The sequence below is a fragment of the Phyllobates terribilis genome, unplaced genomic scaffold (assembly GCF_046119375.1).
Source record: "Phyllobates terribilis strain yellow unplaced genomic scaffold, ASM4611937v1 Scaffold_1__5_contigs__length_1240528914, whole genome shotgun sequence".
Classification (NCBI taxonomy): Eukaryota; Metazoa; Chordata; class Amphibia; order Anura; family Dendrobatidae; genus Phyllobates; species Phyllobates terribilis.
The window spans coordinates 556,847,992-556,866,455 of NW_027362761.1; the positions used below are offsets into that span (position 1 = coordinate 556,847,992).

Here is an 18,464-nt window from a genome sequence, read left to right on the forward strand (position 1 = left end):
CCACCTCCAAAGAAAATGATGACCTGCCAATCACGCTGGCTGTTGCGGGTAAAGAGGTGGCAGGTCTGCGCCCCAAAACAGGTGTGACTGCTGTCCCCCCAGTCACAGAGGATGAAGAGGCCGCGGATGCAGAAGATATGGCAGACGGTGGTTGGCCCGGCCGGCTAGGCCGCATTGTAGCACAGTGAGCTTCCCACTGCAACTTATGCTTCAAGTCCATGTGCCGGTTCATGCATGAAGTACTCAAACTATGTATTTTTTGGCCTCTACTTAGCTTTTGCTGACAAATGTTACAGATAACACGAGTTGGGTCATCTTTATCGATCTGAAAAAATGCCCAGGCTATGCAAGGCTTAGCACCCATGCGACCTGAAGAGCCACCACGACTTGTGGTGAGAGGCAGAGTTGTGTTTGAGGATGCAGTTGTTGTCGTGCTTCCAGTACTACGTCTCTGTCCAGGAATGCGCAACCTGACCTCGTCGTCACTAGCATCTTCCTCCACCTCCTCTGCTGACCTCATCTCTTGGCTGACTGTGGGTTGACAGTAAGTGGGATCTCCAACCTCATCATCATCACCCTGTGTGTTATCACACCCGTCGTCCTCAGAACCAACCTGTTCCTGCCCTGACAAAAAACTAAAGTTGTCGCTCCAATCAGGTATTTGAGTCTTATCATCGTCTTCCTCATTGTCTCCACCAACAGGAGTTACAGTTTGGGAATGAGGGTCTACATTATGGTCAGAACCTTCTGCGTCTGGTCCTGGATCCGACTCATAAAGATTCTGGGCATCAGTGCAGATCATTTCCTCGTCTGGATTCACAGAAGCGTGGAGTCGACCTCTGATTCCCAGGCTATAGTATGAGTAAACAGCTCTGCAGACTCAACCATCTGTTCTACCTCATACTCAGACGGGCAGCTGGAGATTTGGGAGCTGTGAGGAAGCAAGTGCGATTTGGGTGACACCTTTGAGGACTGGAGTATTTGTGATGTTGAAGTTGATGTGGAGGAGAGCCCACTTAAATGAGCACTTGATATCCGTTGAAGCACCTGCTGTTTTTGTGCCTCATCTGGAATTTGTAGCGATTGGCGTGGCCGTAAGAAAGGGATCTTATCACATTGTCCGCTAAAAGAAGTAGACATTTTAGTTTGGCTGGAAGATGGTCTTTCTTCTGCAGATGTTACTGTTGCTTTAACACCTACCCCACGGACACAACCTTTTTTCCCCTTCCCAACACGCCTATTCCCCTTTCCACCAGCAGCAGGCCTTTTTCCACTCATTTTGGTGGTTAACTAATTCACAACTCTGGAGTTGTTTGCACAAAAAAACAATGGATGGTAACCGAGCAGAGCTGAGTGGCCAAACTGTGGTATTAGGCCAAAACTATTGGCTGGGTTAGATGCAGAAAAAAATTATATTCAATTTGCAACCTGATGGAGGTCAGTATAGATGGACTAATACAACAAGTCCCACACACAGCTAGAAGCCCAATATTTTTTCAGAGGTAGATGCAGAAAAAAATATATTCAGTTTGCAACCTGATGGAGGTCAGTATAGATGGACTAATACAACAAGTCCCACACACAGCTAGAAGCCCAATATTTTTTCAGAGGTAGATGCAGAAAAAAATATATTCAGTTTGCAACCTGATGGAGGTCTGTATAGATGGATTAATAGAACAAGTCCCACACACAGCTAGAAGCCCAATATTTTTTCAGAGGTAGATGCAGAAAAAAATATATTCAGTTTGCAACCTGATGGAGGTCAGTATAGATGGACTAATACAACAAGTCCCACACACAGCTAGAAGCCCAATATTTTTTCAGAGGTAGATACAGAAAAAAATTATATTCAGTTTGCAACCTGATGGAGGTCTGTATAGATGGATTAATAGAACAAGACCCACACACAGCTAGAAGCCCAATATTTTTTCAGAGGTAGATGCAGAAAAAAATATATTCAGTTTGCAACCTGATGGAGGTCAGTATAGATGGACTAATACAACAAGTCCCACACACAGCTAGAAGCCCAAATATTTTTTCAGAGGTACTGTAGATGCAGATAAAAATTATTTTTAATTTGCAACCTGATGGAGGTCAGTATAGATGGACTAATAGAGAAAGTCCGACACACTGCTAGAAGGCCAAATATTTTTTCAGAGCTAGATGCAGAAAAAAATTAGATTCAGTTTCCAACCTGATGGAGGTCAGTATAGATGGACTAACAGAGAAAGTCCCACACACTGCTAGAAGGCCAAATATTTTTTCAGAGCTAGATGCATACAAAAAATTATTTTGAATTTGCAACCTGATGGAGGTCAGTATAGGTGGACTAATAGAACAAGTCCCACACACTGCTAGAAGGCCAAATATTTTTTCAGAGCTAGATGCAGAAAAAAATTATATTCAGTTTGCAACCTGATGGAGGTCTGTATAGATGGATTAATAGAACAAGACCCACACACAGCTAGAAGCCCAATATTTTTTCAGAGGTAGATGCAGAAAAAAATATATTCAGTTTGCAACCTGATGGAGGTCAGTATAGATGGACTAATACAACAAGTCCCACACACAGCTAGAAGCCCAATATTGTTTCAGAGGTAGATGCAGAAAAAAATATATTCAGTTTGCAACCTGATGGAGGTCAGTATAGATGGACTAATACAACAAGTCCCACACACAGCTAGAATCCCAAATATTTTTTCAGAGGTACTGTAGATGCAGATAAAAATTATTTTTAATTTGCAACCTGATGGAGGTCAGTATAGATCGACTAATAGAGAAAGTCCGACACACTACTAGAAGGCCAAATATTTTTTCAGAGCTAGATGCAGAAAAAAATTATATTCAGTTTGCAACCTGATGGAGGTCAGTATAGATGGATTAATAGAACAAGACCCACACACAGCTAGAAGCCCAATATTTTTTCAGAGGTAGATGCAGAAAAAAATATATTCAGTTTGCAACCTGATGGAGGTCAGTATAGATGGACTAACAGAGAAAGTCCCACACACTACTAGAAGGCCAAATATTTTTTCAGAGCTAGATGCAGAAAAAAATTATATTCAGTTTGCAACCTGATGGAGGTCAGTATAGATGGACTAATACAACAAGTCCCACACACAGCTAGAAGCCCAAATATTTTTTCAGAGGTACTGTAGATGCAGATAAAATTTATTTTTAATTTGCAACTTGATGGACGTCAGTATAGATGGACTAATAGAGAAAGTCCGACACACTACTAGAAGGCCAAATATTTTTTCAGAGCTAGATGCAGAAAAAAATTATATTCAGTTTGCAACCTGATGGAGGTCAGTATAGATGGATTAATAGAACAAGACCCACACACAGCTAGAAGCCCAATATTTTTTCAGAGGTAGATGCAGAAAAAAATATATTCAGTTTGCAACCTGATGGAGGTCAGTATAGATGGACTAACAGAGAAAGTCCCACACACTACTAGAAGGCCAAATATTTTTTCAGAGCTAGATGCAGAAAAAAATTATATTCAGTTTGCAACCTGATGGAGGTCTGTATAGATGGATTAATAGAACAAGACCCACACACAGCTAGAAGCCCAATATTTTTTCAGAGGTAGATGCAGAAAAAAATGTATTCAGTTTGCAACCTGATGGAGGTCAGTATAGATGGACTAATACAACAAGTCCCACACACAGCTAGAAGCCCAATATTTTTTCAGAGGTAGATGCAGAAAAAAATAAATTCAGTTTGCAACCTGATGGAGGTCAGTATAGGTGGACTAATAGAACAAGTCCCACACACTGCTAGAAGGCCAAATATTTTTTCAGAGCTAGATGCAGAAAAAAATTAGATTCAGTTTGCAACCTGATGGAGGTCAGTATAGATGGACTAATAGAATGATGCTATGCCCAAAAGATTTTACTTCACTAGGTGCAGTAAAAAAATTGGTATTCTATACACAGGTGGTATATCTTGCAACACAGATAGGCTACTCCACTGACTAACACACTCTGCAATAGGCCAAAAAGGATTAGCTTTGCTAGATTCAGCCAAATGCTGTGAAAAAAACTTGCACAGCACTGGCACAGACCTGCCTGGCAAAAACTGATAGGAACTGATGTAACCTAGTCCTGAAAAGGACTCCAATTACAATTAGTCTTTACTCCCACAACCTATCTATTTAAGAGCACAGACCTGCCTGATAAAAGTCGTAGGAAATGCTGTAACCTAGTCCTTAAAAGGACTGCAATCACAACTATTCCCTACTCCCAAGCTATCTGTATATTTGTGCGAAAATTGGCTTGAAATTAACAAGGTATAGCGCACACAGCAACAGCGGTGCCGTCTAACACGCAGCTGCAGCAGTGAGAAAATGGTGGCGACGGGGAAAATGGCTTGGTCTTATAGGGCAAGGACATGTGACATACACTGCCAATGACACATGCCCTTGCTTGTGTGAAAAAAAGCACTTCGCTCCGTGTGTGCGCTGCTGATAGGCTGACAGATTGCACCTCCCCACTGTAAATGCGGGAAAGAGAAAAAAAAATGGAGATCTTCATTGTTCCTGCAGAGATCCATCCCCTGCCCCTCCCCCCACCCCGCTGTACACTCAAACTGCGTATTAACATTAATTTTCATCATTACTGAGAAAAAATCCAGTTATGATTTTGGTGCACGAACAGTTATCGAACATAACCTCGAACAGCCGAATTTTTCTCAAATTGTTCGTGTTCGCCGAACGGCTCGAACACCGCCCAAAACAGCTCGAATTTGAGATTGGCGAACAGTTCGAGTAGAACAACGCTCATCTCTAGTAACAGGTGGACGCTCCCAGGTGCGCGGGCAAGAGTCTCTGGACGGGCAGGTGGTCACAGCACGTGACGGCAGAGCCTCGAGGTAGGCTAGCGGGCAGGTAGCAGGTGAGCGCTCCCAGGTGAGCGGGTAAGATTCTCTGGACAGGCAGGTGGTCACAGCACGTGACGGCAGAGCCTCCAGGTAGGCTAGCAGGCAGGTAGCAGGTGAGCGCTCCCAGGTGAGCGGGCAGACGGATCCATAGACAGACTGGCAGGGCTGGTAGGCAGACTGTCGGACTGCAGGAATAACAGCAGATAGACACGAGTCAGGCAGGTATCAGACAGGAAACAGGCAGGAAACTGGCAGGTAACTGGTAACGGGACCTGAGGGCTGAAGCAGAGTGAAGAACTATGCTACAACATTGCTCGGGCACCTCCATTTTGGAGGAGGTGCCTTATATATGGTGAGGTCCTCCGGCCATTGGCCGGGGACTCCTTAGGATGGCGCACGCAGCCCCTTTAAGAGAGGGGGAGTGCGGGCGCGCGCGCCCTAAGCACAGTGGCCGGGAAGCAGCGCGCGCTGCCAGCAGAGCGGGAGGAGGACGCCGGGCACGGAGCGGAGAGGTGAGGGGAACAGCGTCCCTGCCTAGCAGGAGGCAGGGACGCCGACGCTACAAAATCAAACAGTTTTCAACTCAAAACTTTATTCTATTTGATGATACATTTGCACATACGACCCCTTGTTCGAAAGGAGCTTCTGAACTCTCTCGTCCATTGAATTTGTCTGGTTTTGGATGGTTTCTGCTTCAATTGTTTTGCATGAGGACAGAATACCCTCCCAGAGCTGTTGCTTAGATGTGAACTGCCTCCCGCCATCATAGACACTCCTTTTGATGATGCTCCAGAGGTTCTGAATGGGGTTGAGGTCAGGGGAGCATGGGGGTCACACCATAAGTTTGTCCCCTTTTATGCCCATATCAGCCAGAGATGCAGATGTGTTATGTGCAGCATGAGACGGTGCATTATCATGAATGAAAATGATCTTGCTGCGGAATACACGGTTCTTCTTTTTGAACCATGGCAGGAAGTGCTGTTTGAGAAACTCCACATACATTATGGAGTTCATCTTTACCCCTTCAGGGATCCTAAAGGGGCCGACAATCTCTCTCCCCATGATTCCAGCCCAAAACATTACTCCACCTCCTCCTTGTTGGCGCTGTAGCCGTGTTTGTGTGGGGTGTCCATCAACCAGCCATCCTCCACTCCATCCATCTGGACCATCGAGCGTTGCACGGCACTCTTCGGTGAACAGAACAGTTTTGAAGTCAGTCTTCATGTATTGTTTGGCCCACTGGAGCCATTTCTGCTTGTGTACAGTGGATAGAGGAGGTCGACAGGATGGCTTACGCACAGCTGCAAACCTCTGAAGGACTCTGCATCTTGTTGTTCGGGGGACGTTGGAGGCACCAGCAGCTTCAAAAACTTGTCTGCTGCTATGACAAGGCTTTTTTGCCGCTGCTCTTTTAACCTGACGTAATTGCCTGGAAGAAAGAGTCCTCAATTTTCCCTTATCAGCACGCACACGTGTGTACTGTGAATTAGCTACATACTTCTTGATTGTGCGATGATCAGGATGAAGTGTCTTGGCAATGTTGATTGTAGTCATGCCTTGACCTAAACACTCCACAATTTGTTGCTTCTCAGCAGCCGACACATCATTTTTCTTTCCCATTTTGGCAGAAAATGTAGGCTGCTTAATAATGTGGGACAGCCTTCTTAAGTAGTCTTGCCTTTCATTGGACACACCTGCCAAACTAATTAGCACAGGTGTCTGCAATTGCTTACAGTGATATAAAGAGCCCTGACACACATCACCATCAATGAGTTTAACTGACAAACAAACAAATTCTTCCCTTATCACTCCTAAACACTTTTTGCATAATAATTTGGAACACAGTGTACATGTGCTTTTCCACAAAACACCAGTGGTTCACGTAGTGAATCTTACAGTTCTAACTCTGTATGGAGTTGTTCAATAGAGGGCCCAAAATTAAGATAACATAGACGGGAGAGGTCTCTATGAATAGGAATTCCTAAGTATTTGATACCCTGTGAGGGCCAGGCAAAGGGAAAGTTGGACTGGATGGAATCCTGTATGGATTTGGGGAGGGAGACATCGAGGGCCTCAGACTTCGCTGCATTGATTTTAAAATTTGACCATGTAACAAAGTGATCTATTTCAGCCATAACAGCATGGATGGATATATGTGATTGAGTGATATATACTAGGACATCATCAGCAAATGCAGAGCACTTGTACTCGGTGCCTCCCACCTCAATCCACCTAATATTGGGGTTATGGCGAATTGATGAGAGCAGGTGCTCCGTCACTAGGATGTATAAGAGATGGGACAGAGGACATCCCTGTCTTGTCCCATTGGTGATTATGAAAGGTGATGAAAATGTTCCATTTATCTTCAGCCTAGGTGACGTATTGCTATACAGGGCCATGATTTTGCCTATAAAAGGGTCCCCTAGACCCCTACCCCAAGCTTTTTAAGAGAATAATATATGGCGTGCCAGGAGACTCTATGGAATGCTTTTTCAGCATCCAACGAGAGTATCTAATTACAAATTTTTAACTGCATCTAGCCCAGGAAATACTTTGTGCCTAGTAGCAGTGTCTGCTAGTCAGCGGATTATCCCAGCTGTTAAGCAAGCTACACCACCTGTAGTTTGGACACTTAATTTTTTCAAAGGAAATGGTTCGGGCCCCCGGGACACTCAGTGAAGAGCATCGGGGAGGCACCCCAAGGCACAGGGGCTGGGACTGGCGGTAGGACGCCTTGCGATGGATCGCCAAGCTCGATCCTTATAAAAGCTTTTTAACTGCAGCAGCTTTAGTGGACGAATTACCGCGGCTGCTGGCATCAGACTTGCCCTTCAATAGATCCTTGTAAAAGGATTTAAAGTGTACTCATTCAAATTAGAGAGACAATTTAAATTAAAAAGATTAGACCTGCCTCCACCGCAGGGGGGCTCGCTCGACCCACCAGCGGACAGGCACCAGTATTGGGAGAGGGGGGCAGGCCATCAGGGTCCACCGCGGCTCTGGCACAAACCTGACGACACGGAGGTCGCACGGGCAGGAACGGACTGGCCGTGTCGGCTTCGCACTTTTTTGGTTTCAGAAGGGCATGACATGCCTATATCTGTGTCTCCCCCTCCTTTCACTCCTCCACCTCTTTTCTTTTCGCATGACTATATGTACTTGTCACTTTTCCATGTGTTAGTTGTGTCTTCTGAGCAGTTTGTCAGCTTTTGGACACCTTTGAAGTGTTTTCTATGTGTTTTCTATGTGTTTCTATGTGTTTTTGTTTGCCTGCCATTGGTTTTAACGGTGTTCGATGATGTTCGACGAACAGTTCGACGAACAGTTCGGCGAACATACGGTTGTTCGATGAACCCAATCCGAAATCGAATACTACGGGGGTGGCTCAACACTAAGGATGACCACACAGCACACCTATGCACAGTATGATGTCCCATTGCCTCCATATACATAGTATGATCAACCATAGCCCACCTACACATAGTATGATTGTCCCCGTAGCCCCCATATACTGTATGATGCCACCACAGATCTCTTTTACACAATATAATGGCTATAGCCCCCTATACAAAATATTATGAACCCCACAGCCCCCTAGACTTTGCATAATGCCTCACGGCTTCTCCCCAACTCCCGGCCCCAACCCCATAATAATAATAAAATTATACCCGCCCAATCATTTACTGTCCATTCACATCAGCCTGTAGACCGTGTACCAGGGTGGTCGCTCTCAGAATATAGCGTGCTGAGCACAAAGAACACGACCAGGCAATTTGTTAAGAAACTAATTTTTACTAACAAAAACAGTGTTACCCCGGAAATGTAAGAAAGAAACAAAGATAAATATCACATACACCTAGCAGAGATCAGCTAGGACCCCTGCACTGCACAACCGATAGGCCCAGTATGTTCTATCAGATACATTATAATTTGCCTGACCTGTGGTTATGCCTAATGCGGTAACAGGAAGTCTCCCAGAGCAAGGGTGTAATTAGATGAGTGCAAGAGGCAGCCCCTACAGTGGTGCAGTGCAGAGATTCACAAACTTAAAAATTCTCTAAAATTACAATTCAGTTATGCTCTCTATACACAAGCTCACCCACTGAGGGGAGTATCAAGCTAATATTCACACAGCCCTATTGGCAAACAATGTCTCTAAATGAGAATTTATGTTTGGCGCCAAACTCTCTCTACAGACTGCATGCATATGCCCACCGGGATCCCTGTGGTGGGGCCTGAGCTCAGGACTTACTGGCCATTAACTGATCACTGAAAAGGCTTTCTGATCATTCGAACGGCCCTTTAGCTGGGAGACCAAAGTGGATCCTGGGCTTGTCACAGCACAGTTTTAGCCTGACAGGCTAGCAGAAGACCATTCACGTCACAGCCGATGCTTTTGGGAGGAATTCAACTCTGCATCCAACCGTAGTCGTCCCCTCAATGTGTTTTTTCTTCTCTGACAGGAATTACAGGAACAGTCTGTCTCTGACAGGAACCCTCTCACTTCTGTCTCTATTAACTGTCTCTTACAACTGCGCTCAAAGATGGCTGCCTTCAACTCTCAGAAATCTTTCAGTTCTCAACTGTGGCTTAAGGAGGCTTAAACCGGTTATTTTCCTGTGTGCCAACTGACACACAGGTGACAATAGTATGATTGCACAAACCGCTGCCTTCTAATGGCCAAAACCCAAATAACATCTCTTATGTTTATACAGGTAATCATATCTAGTAAAATCAGCTTTAGATGGGAGTGGAGTGGGAATCTTCAACCACCCCCTCAAAAGCCTCCATCTCCTCTTCTACCTTGTCTGTGCGCTGATGCACGGGACATCTGGCGGCACCATGACATCACAGCATCGCATTGCCTGACGTCTTCTGTGTGGTGCTGCCCTCCAACATGCCAAAGGCCAGAAGTAGTCTGTAATCTTCCAGAGTAACTGGTGGAGCAGGGAGTCTATAACTCTCTGCTTGTTCCAGTTGTCGACAGTATCAGCATCCCTAGACACTGACACTGTTAATAATTTTGAAGGCTGGACCAGTCCATTGAGCATTTGCCAGATTTGCCAAATGGACAGTCTGGCCCTGAATCCATTCCTTGTACATATTGGCATGTGAAAATGGAAGAAATCTTCCATGTGTGTTACATTGTTTCCTCCTATTGGGAGAAGGCCAGAGAGGAAGGCAAAAAACACCAGAGGGAAATAGTCGCTCTGTCTTAAAAAAAAAAATTTCTTAACCTAAAGTAGCCATCAGATGGGATTAACATTCAAAATTATGCAGACTTCCCAAAACCTATTTATGAAAGATTCAATTCAATTCAAATAAAATTTAGTCTGAACTAAAGTGCCCAGATTGCTGTTATTATGCTCTGAGGTTGCTCGAAACCCTTAAGCAACATAAACAGAGGCAGGGTAAGTGATTAAAAAACACTATAATCACCTGTCCTGCTTTCACCTGTCCTGCTTTCACCATCACTCAGACCCCCCTGTTCTACACACAAGTCTCTTAATTTCTTCTGCAGTCAGCACTGAGGACAATGCTGTCATATGGCAGACAAAGCACGTTATACCTATGCAATTTTCATATTTTAATCCCTTCCGTGCCTCGAAAGGATCTAGTAAAATTGTGATTGTCTGGCTGCCGTTTTACTGAATTCCTGCAAATTAAATCCCAAAATTTCAGGTTCCCCAAGAATTTTCAGTGGTTCATAATGATCTTGATTTGTTATGAATCGATTTGCTAATCTTTAATCAACATTCCTGCATTGTTTTGGGAGTTCCAAAGATTTCTCATTGGGCTTGGTCTATGTAATGAAATCGCCAGGATCCACATGGAAAAAGGATCTGCATTATTGAAGGGAATCTGTCAGTAGGATCAACCCTAATAAATCCATGTATATGGACTTGTAGGTCTTAGGAAGCTGAATAAAATGATACCTTGATATATACGATCTGATGTCTTATTCCAAAGAAATCCATGTTTTTTTTAAATATGCAAATGAGCTGTTAAGATCTATGGGTTGTCAATAGATCTTCTGGAAAGTCTGCCTTTTAGAACTTATTTTAAATGAAAGGAGGCGTAATCAGTGTGAGACATGTAGCTCAGCAGAGCCGACTGTCAGAAGCAAACTGTCAGGAGCAGACTACTTGGCTTCCCCCACAGTTGTGAATTGGGCAGCCCAGTAGGTGTGCCCTGTTCACAGCTGATACAGCCACAATAGGATAAGTCATCAACCACAGTATTTGTGATGTGTAAGTGTTGTGCTCAGACACTTATACCCCAGCAAAAAAAAAAGGCAGCTCCCAGAAACTGCAGAAATAATAAATGGAAAAATAAATGTTAAAACATTTAATTTTCTTTTAAATATAAATTATTATATAATCAATAATTATTAATACAAAAATACAAACTGCAACACATTTATTGATTCAAACTTCTCACGATACAAATTCAATTTAACTTTAATATATTATATCACATTACAACAGCTGGGTGGCCACAAATCAACACATACTGCACCGACAAGTTTCTTTTTTTCGTTCATCTTAGGATATGTTTTTCCAAAAGGAAAGGTAAAAAAAGTGAACAGGGCTTGTCATTGATTTTAAAAATAGTGATAAAGGCAGGAAAAGTTTAAAACAATAATAAAAAACATTACTCACTTATTCAATTTCTCACTATCCCAATTGTTTCTGCCATGCCAGTTCAGTCTTGATGTATTGTCCATTATTTAGTTCTAACTTTTGGACCAGAAAAAAAATTACTGTGAAATTAATAAGCAGAGAATTAAAGAAAAACTATATATATATATATCATTTAAAAATGTCTTGCTCTACCATGTTCTACCTGATATTCACCTCAATACGAAGTTCTCCTTCCCTATGCCTTTGCACATTAAACTTGTCTTTGCAGTTGAATTCATTTTTTATTTGTTTTTTCATTGTTTTATTTCTTTTTTCTTTTTTTCCTTTTATTTTCTTTGACTGCGTGAGAATTGCCTAAAGAAAACAAAAATAAAAATCTTAAAATCCACTTATAAAGAAGCCTTTCTCTGTTTTAAAGAATTTATTGCTTAAGTCAAAGAAACCTGGCAAACATCTCGGAGTATATTAAAACTTGGCAGAATTCTAACATTAAATGGGGACATCAAAAGCAACATGTTTTTGGTGTTTTTCCCATGTGTCCCCCATCATAACAAAAATATTTTATGGATGAAGAAGTAAACTATATGCAGCTGGATTGGAGACAAACGATGACTTACATTATCTAGGTGGAAGCATAAACCAGAAATCAGTTTAAATTACTTTTGTCATTTTGTTAAATAACTAAGCAGAAAGAAAATCTCAGCTCTGTTTTCTTAAAGTAGGTGTTGCTACATGGAGTCAATGACCACACAAAATAGTACAGCAGCTTTTTCCATTCTATTAAAATAAAAAAAATATTTGACAAAATAAATATCAGAAAAGTAAAAATTATTGTACTTGAAAATTGTTATTTTAAATAATTTCGACTTTATAAAAGCCAAAAAGTTAAACACTTGCTTAATGGAAATTTCTCTGGATTGTGTTTCTGTCAGGCCTCCTTCACACGCTTAAAAAAAATGTATGCATGAGACGGTCCGTTTTTACTATCCGTGTGGTCTTCTGTTGGCCGTCCATGTCCGTGTGTACATGTGTACCATCCAAAATTCATCCATATGCCGCCCATGGGTACGTGTGTACCATTTATGTGACATCCGTGTGCTGTCCGTGTGACACATATGAGAATAGAATGCAGAATAGAAATTACAGATTTTTAGGTGTTAAAGATGTGCAAACATAGAGATAGATATAAAGTAAATGAATGATAGATAGATAGATAGATAGATAGATAGAAAAAGTGAAACAGCACCAATACCCTATAGAAAAAATAGGGTGCATGGCCACTCAATTGAAAATCTAGTCACAAAATAGATAAAAAATGAAAAAAGAGGCAGGAATCCAAAATAATCAAAAAGAAAAAAGGACCTTTAATAGCCCATGTGGCGTGATGACATTTCGATTACAAAGAACCTTTCTCAAGCCAGTCTTGAGAAAGGTTCTTTGTAACCGAAACGCCGCTACGCCGCATGGGCTATTAAAGGTCCTTTTTTCTTTTTGATTATTTTGGAGTGCTGCCTCTTTTTTCATTTTTTATTTTTTTTTAGATGGATAATGGATAGATATCCGTGAGATATATAATTTTTGCCTTGCGTGTGTAGGTTGCTGTACATGGATTAACATAATAAATAAATGAAAAAAATAATAATAATATTTTTGATAATCAGCAAATGTAAAGCAGACAGCTGTGAGTTTTTATTATCAGGCTGGGAAAGTCCCTGATTATTGTGCCCTTCCTAGCCTAAAAACACCAGGCCACAGCCGCCCTGGAAGGGGCACATCACATGATATGCTCCAATTCTGGCGCTTCGCCTCAGCTCTACTTCATTGTCCTGGTGCATTGACAATCAGGGTAATGGGGCTTGGTTTTTCCGTGCCATGTACCATGGTTTTACAACAAGTATATTGATGATTCCTTGGTTTGTATCTTGTTTTTCTTTAATGTTTCATTAGGCTGGATTTTCAGGGATAGGTTTTCAGCCTTCATCAATGCAGCAGTACTGTAAGTTGTGTTACATGGAACAAGCTGAAGCTGTGTAAACTGAACTATATAAGTTGGCTCCGAACTTGTAGACCTCCACTGACCTAGACAATAGTCATGTTCTATTTAGCATTTTGTAAGTCTTGATAAAAAAATGCTGCCAAGAAATTGTATCCCAAGAAGTCGAGGAAGTTATTAATTAATTTTTCTTGCTGGTGTATAGTAATCGCATACTGTCTATGGAAAAACCTTGGACACAATTAAAGTAAGCAAATCACAAACATTCATGTTTTTTCTAGCATTGTTAAAAAATAATTCCATTTGTAACTTTTTGTATCTTTATAAAAGGGAAAAGTGCATGGGAGACATGATCTGTGACTTCCCTATAGCTCTTTTTGTATAGCTCATTATTTTGAGAACTCTATTGGAAACTAGTTTGTGTTCTGCTGTAGAAGACTAGTTTACTTTTCCCATTGTGGGGTTTCACTCTCTCAGGTAGGCATAAAGTAGCGTTCACACAGGCAATGCGGTTTGGTCCAAACAGATGCAGTTTTATTGCTTTCATAAAACTCCAAGGGATTCAAAACCAAAATACCCTCTTGTGGGCACAAAGGTATAGTACAACAGCAAATAAACAGTTCAATTAGCAGGGCATATATATGTCAGTGCGGGCTCGCGTGAACAGATTACAGTCCTTTCTCTCCGAGCAAACGTCATACACAGAAGAGGCTGGATCCCAGTATCTCAGTATCCCCTTCAGCCTGAGCTACAGAAACTTCCAGCTTTAAACTTTAAGAAGTTTTCAACTCTGGGCACAGTTCAGCAGCATCTACACGGTCTTCTGCGGCTCCAACACACAGACTGCTCAGCTTTTCTAGCTGACTCTATTCAGAAAGAAGCCCTGGCATGTCTCTCTCCCTACATGAGCTCACATTCTGGCTGGTCTCTCAGCAGCAGCAGACTGACTCATCTAGTGACCACAGGCCCTGGTTCTTAGTCAAAGCTAGTCAGGTGCATCTAATCATGAACTGCAGTGCTAGAATATAACCCAGTCCCACCTGGTTTAGCTACATAAGTTATATGAAACCCATGTTGTTTCATAATCATTTGAGCATAAAATTTTATCAGATAATCATGATTAGGGCTCGTGCACATGGCCATATTTTTTGTTTGAGTGCCACCTGTCAAAACATCATATTGCACTGGGACCAATGTTATTTTATGGGGCCGTGCAACATTTTTTACATGGACCGAGCCTGTCTGAGACATTTTTTTGTCCATTTTCTCCTCATCTGAGAGAACCAGATCACACTATGATCACTCTAGGACCAGAGTTTCATCAGAGTGTGATTTGCATAATTGTGTATTCTTTCGATGCGATTCTCTCGTATGAGAGAATACACTGTCGTCTGCACCTTGTCTAAAAGCAATTAAAGTTAACTACCAGTTGAATGATTTAACTTGAAGTATTTACAATGAATATTTTTGTATTCGCTCTTGCAGCAGCTCTTCTTTTAGTGTCAGGCGTATAGTGACTAGTAAAATAATTCACACACTGCACATTAAAAGGAACCTGTCACCTAGGAAAATTATATTTGTCTGCAGATATAGATATGATCTGCAGGAAAATACCATTATAATGCTGCCCAACTGCCTTACTGAAAGTACACATACTGGGAGAAAATGAACATCGTTCGTCCCGGCAGCCGCTGGCTTTCAGTCACGGGGGCATGCACAGAGAGATTACAGTCACTGCTGATGGCATAGTTCACTAGCATTGGATGTAAACGTAGCCAGGCACTTTGATAGCTCACTCTGTACAGATGCACTGCAAAGCAGGCTGTCATTCAAAGTACCAGGGCATGCTTTCAACTGCCATTCACAATATAGTGAGCAGAGTTGTGAGCAGTGACTATAGCCTCTATGCACACCACCATAACTGAAAGTCAATGGCTCCAGGGAGGAACTAGGCTCATTTTTTTCCTGTAGCCAGTGGCCGGGCAGCATTGTAAGTGCAGTTACCGGGAGAAAATGAACTTATTTCCTCAAGGGAGCAGCTGGCATTCAGTCACAGGATTGTGCATCGAGGCTACAGTCACCACTCACTGCTCAGCTCACTAGATTGTGAGTAATGACTGAAAGCAATCCACAGCACTTTGACTAAGAGCCGGCTCTTCAAGGCATCAGTACAGAGCAAGCTGTCAATCAAAGTGCAGGGGTGTGCTCACAACCGCTGCTCAAAATATAGTGAGAAATGCTTTTGGTAGTGTGCTTTAGCCACCGTATGCATGCCCTCATGACTATAAGCTGATGGCTCCTGGGAGGAAATTGTTTATTTTCTCCTGGTAGCTGCACTTTCAGTAAGGCAGCCGGGCAGCGATCTACCTGCAGATTAAGTGTATATCTGCAGATATATAGCATTTTCAGAGGTGACAGGTTCCTTTAGGGCTAACCATTAGCGCATGAATGAATTTGGAGCATTCGCATCAATTACAAGGAATTTATTATTAGTGTGATATCATTACCTATGTGGTCTCATATGTAGCAGGTCTTCTTGTTTTACTTCTTCCATATTTCTCTATTAACTGTCAGGTTTACAGTAACGGCAAATACATTTCCTGTAATTATCTATATCATGGTATCATAGAATCATAGAATGGTAGAGTTGGAGGGGACCTCCTGGGTCATCTGGTCCAACCCCCTGCTCAAAGCAGGATTCACTAAATCATCTCAGACAGATGTCTGTCCAGCCTCTGTTTGAAGACGTCCATTGAAGGGGAACTCACCACCTTTCGTGGCAGCCTGTTCCACTCATTGATCACCCTAACTGTCAAAACGTTTTTTCTAATATCTAATCTGTGTCTCCTCCCATTCAGTTTCATCCCATTGCTTCTAGTCTTTCCTTGTGCAAATGAGAATAAAGATGATCCTTCTACAATGTGACAGCCCTTGAGATATTTGTAGACAGCTATTAAGTCTCCTCTCAGTCTTCTTTCTTGCAAGCTAAACATTCCCAAATCCTGTAACCGTTCCTCATAGGACATGGTTTGCAGACCGGTCACAATTCTGGTCGCTCTTCTCTGAACTTGCTCCAGTTTGTCGATGTCTTTTTTGAAATGTGGTGCCCAAAACTGGATGCAGTATTCCAGATGAGGTCTGACCAAAGAGGAGTAAAGTCCGATAATGACTTCACGTGATCTAGACTGTATGCTTCTGTTAATACATCCCAGAATTGTAGTTGCCTTTTTTGCTGCTGCATCACACTGTTGACTCATGTTCATAATAGTCACTACCTAACATACATTATCTTTCCTGTGTGGCCTTGTAATTATGACATCAGCAGAAAGTGTGTAGGAGTCACTCTGACTACAGGATCTAAGTTCTTTGTTGTGAAACTTTTCTCTTGAGCTCCAGAGTCAGACTACAGGTCCTCATAAGTAATTGCATGTCAGCTTTGTAGGAGAAAAAATGTAGCACAGTCAGTTTACACGCTGATATATCAACCCAAAGGGAGCCATACAATTATTAGAAAGAATCTAATAAATTACATTTATCGATAAAGCTAATTGACCTTAGTTTTGTTTTTGCCAACTGTGTGCCTGCTACGTAGCTGCATGTGATATTCTTAGCTGTGGTCTCCCCTGCAACAGCTCTCCAATAATTATGTGTAAAATTGTATGCAAATAATCGCTCCTCATGAAGATAGGAAACTATCTCTCTAGTGGCACCTCAAGTCTAAGTACGAAACATGAAAGAGCTGTAAAACATTGGAAAATACTTAAATTAGCTATCTGGTTTGAACTGTCCAAGACACACTACAGGCATCAGGAAAGCCAATCTCCTCGGATACATCAGTAATCAGTCCCTCTCAGTCTGTAGTCTCACACAGCCTCTTGTAGGGTCTTCCAGGTTTGGGGTTAGCATCACCCCACCTATTTTGACAAATGCCTCTCACAGCCCAATGAAAATCTCCATAACCGACTTTAAGGCTGACAGCTCACCCAGTCCACTCAATGAAGCCTACAACCATCTGGGCCTTTAAAGCTTGGGCTCACAGCTTAATATCCCATAGAGGAAATGGTTTCCTTTGTGAACTCAATGTGTATTCGCCAGTAATATCCTGCAGGACCATGCAAGGTGGCATCTAATAGAATGCCTCTGGGTCTCCATAAGCATGCTAGATGACCCAGTACTCTGCATATACGCAGGTTTTCAAAAAGAGAATGCAGCAGCACTACAAGCCTACAATTTTAAATGGGCAGGTAGGAACTAGCACTAATTAGATGCACCATTGGGCTTATGGGTGGAGTGCACAGTCAGAAAAGGAGACAGTCAACCTCCAATGACAAACTGAAAAAAACAAAAAACCTAGCCAGCACCTCCATATAGTATGAACAGGTGCACACTGCAATGACTGCATAACATACAAAAATAGAATACAGCAGCACCCTGTATGGGCCAAGATATATGGAAACACTGGAACCTTGAGATCTAAACTGCATTGTTGCTAAATAAAATGTACTTACAAAAAATGAAGGTTCTTAGAGCATAAATTGGCCAATTCATGTATGTCCATCAACCAGGTGACCTCCTTCTGATGACCTCATTCGGATGGGTCCCTATCCTCATGCCACTCTTGGGCTATAATAGGCCAATGGGCAGGTAGGAACCAGCACTAATTAGAAGCACCCTTGGGTTGTTGGGTGGAGTGCACAGTCAGAAAAGTAGGCAGTCCATATACGTAGTTCTTGACCACTACTTCACAGGTTTTTAGCTGCCCACTCTATCACAATGAATAAGCCTATGTTGACCACCAGCCCCTACTTCTCTTATGATGAACAAGCAGCTACCACTTCCAGAACAACAATGTTTTCTGATTCCCAAGCCCAGTCAGGCCTCCAACTAATTTCAGATAGGCCTAACCATTTTAAACAGACTAAACACTGGTCTAATTGACACTA

General features: G+C 42.2%; 1 protein-coding gene and 1 long non-coding RNA gene across 2 annotated transcripts in view; one reads left to right on the top strand and one right to left on the bottom strand.

Moving 5' to 3' along the window:
• SLC14A1 (solute carrier family 14 member 1 (Kidd blood group)) overlaps window positions 1-18,464 on the top strand; it is a 705,795-nt gene that overhangs the window by 85,953 nt on the left and 601,378 nt on the right. The gene's annotated exons all lie outside the window — the stretch shown is intronic.
• LOC141270139 (uncharacterized) overlaps window positions 11,379-18,464 on the bottom strand; it is a 174,501-nt gene continuing 167,415 nt past the window's right edge. Inside the window, exons 2-3 of the long non-coding RNA XR_012321575.1 lie at window positions 11,742-11,882; window positions 11,379-11,647 (exon numbers count right to left, since the gene is read on the bottom strand). This is a non-coding gene — a long non-coding RNA (uncharacterized lncRNA). The remainder of the gene's footprint in view (window positions 11,648-11,741; window positions 11,883-18,464) is intronic.